The 2,631-nt window shown below is 32.7% G+C and overlaps 1 long non-coding RNA gene across 1 annotated transcript; it reads left to right on the top strand.

The window, feature by feature from the left end:
* Positions 1 to 1,090: 1,090 nt before the first annotated feature.
* Positions 1,091 to 2,631, top strand: LOC145100508 (uncharacterized). The gene is made up of 3 exons (XR_013705092.1): positions 1,091 to 1,185; positions 1,272 to 1,347; positions 2,497 to 2,631. It is a non-coding gene; the product is annotated as an uncharacterized LOC145100508 (long non-coding RNA).

The raw sequence follows: 2,631 nt of genomic DNA, 5'->3' as shown, positions 1-2,631 counted from the left end.
CCGAGCCATTAGGGAAACTCAGTGTTACTTGGGAAGGACCATACAAAATTGTGGAAGCCCATAAGAATGGTGCTTATGTCTTAGAAGCTCAGGACGGGCGTGCCATTCCAAGAACTTGGAATGCGCAGAGTCTGCGTCATTTTTATTCTTAAAATGAGTGTTAAAGATAGATTCAATGCTAGCAAAGGCATTGTATATTAGTTTTGACTTGTAAATGTAATCAGCAAAAATTACTTTACCACCTTCAGTCTTATAACACTCTAACAACAAAAATAGAAAAAAACAGAAAGGGCAATTCAGATGCTCCTTATTTTTAAGCTTGAAAAGTAAAATAAGAAGCTATGTACGTTTACCATGTGACAACAAGGACTGATCATCCAACGTCACACGAGCGAAATTGGTACAAGGAGGAAGCCAGGGGTTTGTATAAAAAAGGTTCATAACCTTTCCCCTAAAACATGTTCATCAATCACATTATAGCAAACATACAAAAGAACATGTGACATGAGTGTAGAAGAATCATGACCTTCCATTAATGAGGAAAGCATAATCGGGTGAGCCTCAAGATGACGATATTGGCTACACCTAGGGTCTCTAAGCAGCAAATTAGAACAAATTTCTCAAAGACCAACATTAGAAAAGCACAAGGAGTTCACAAAGAAAAGAAATCAAACCAGGGATATCAGCAAACCCTGTATAAATACTATGTGATGACTAACATAAACCATACACAAAGCAACAAAACAATAGAATATATGCGGTAGTGAGATACATTCATAACCAACGATTAAAAAGTGAACATTGTCAGATTGCCGGACTCCCGGACTTTAAGGCTGCCACCAAGGGCAACAAAGACAAAACACAAAGAAATACATAGAAAATATTGTTCACAGGGGTTACATCAAAACAAACAAAGCAAACATCACTACTTATGGGCAGGGGTGTTACGAGCAGTGGTGCCACTTGATTGGCTAATTTGATTTCCCAAGGCGATAACTACATATTTCAATGTAAACATCAACTCGTAACCTTATCCTACCATTCATATATAATACATGAATTGGATCCATTTCTCATTTACAGTTAACATATCCACTTCTATTCTCTCTCAAATATCAAACCCCAAACTCAAAGAGCAAACATTCCCTGGAACTTATACTTCAAGCTTCTTCCTTAGGATACATTGTAAGTTCTTATTATCTAGTGTTCTTCTAATACATTTCAAATATAGTTTCATATGTTCACACATTAATATGTGTTTAAACAATTAGGATACGATTAGCTTCCCGTATTCTAGCTCGAAGATCACCGTTTTCATCTCGTTATCTAGTCGCAAACGCAAATAAGGTGAGTTCATACCCCCTACATTTTTCAAGATTTCTTATATATATATATATATATATATATATATATATATATATATATATATATATATATATATATATATATATATATATTGGGGGGGATACAAGTAACACACAATAATATTTTCGTTATAATGCAAACATTTTAAATACGTTATTATACTATTTTACGAAAAGTGTTAAATATACGAATGGTTTTACTATCAATTACATATGATTTCACAAACAACATTTTGATAATCATTACATTATTCATACAAATATATATACATATATATATATATATATATATATATATATATATATATATATATATATATATATATATATATTTCAAATACAAAATGTTTATTTCATCAAAACTGTACAGATATAGTTTACGAAACGTTACCCCTTTGTAACCCATTGAGCAAAGGGTAAAAACGATATAAAATACATATGTCGTTGTTTTACAACATTTTCGACGTTATCCTGGAAATATGGGATAATGTCATTTACAAACGTTTTCATTTCAAAATCATGTACACTCGTTGAATGAATTTGTGAGATAGTGTCTTCATCGTAACTAACTTAGCTATACAGAAAGTCCTGTATTTATAACCGGAATCTCCGATACGGGAGTGTGATACATGTGTATAGATCTATACAAGACTAATGATCCCACACCCTGACTACTAGCCACAGTCAGACCGGCAGGTTATGGGTGACTAATGTCATAAATAACTCGGCTCCTGAAGACCGACGAGGAAAGGATTGCATCTTAAAAGCACAATTATAAAAACTCACATGGGGAAACGACGATACGTTTATTTTACACAAAAACACATATCTTCAAACATTTTTATACATGAATGAAACTACATATTACTACTTTCGGTATGCAAAACACTAGTACATTTAGGTCTTGGAACATTTAAGACTACAACTCATTTCTACGGAAAATATTGGATTTTCTGGAATAAACACTATCGTTTTACAAGTGAACGACGTACATCTCATTTATTAGAAAATATCGGATATTCTGGAAACAACATTGTATATTTTCACGGAAAGGCTTACTATTTTTCATAACAAACTCTTATGAACCCACCAACTTAAATGTTGACACTTTTTCAAACAACTTTATTCTCAGGGAACCAGTAAAACAAGTAATCACCAACTTTTGAGGATGGGGCGCTAAGGCGTCAACTAAATCATTTTGACATCATATTGTAATTGACTTTTGAAACATGTAATACTTACAATGATGTAACTTTTTCAATTATAT

The sequence above is a fragment of the Lactuca serriola genome, chromosome 4, assembly GCF_051521515.1.
Source record: "Lactuca serriola cultivar US96UC23 chromosome 4, Lser_US96UC23_V15, whole genome shotgun sequence".
Lineage (NCBI taxonomy): Eukaryota > Viridiplantae > Streptophyta > Magnoliopsida > Asterales > Asteraceae > Lactuca > Lactuca serriola.
The sequence above is the reverse complement of the archived record's forward strand: the minus strand, read 5'-3'. Positions and strand labels throughout refer to the sequence as shown.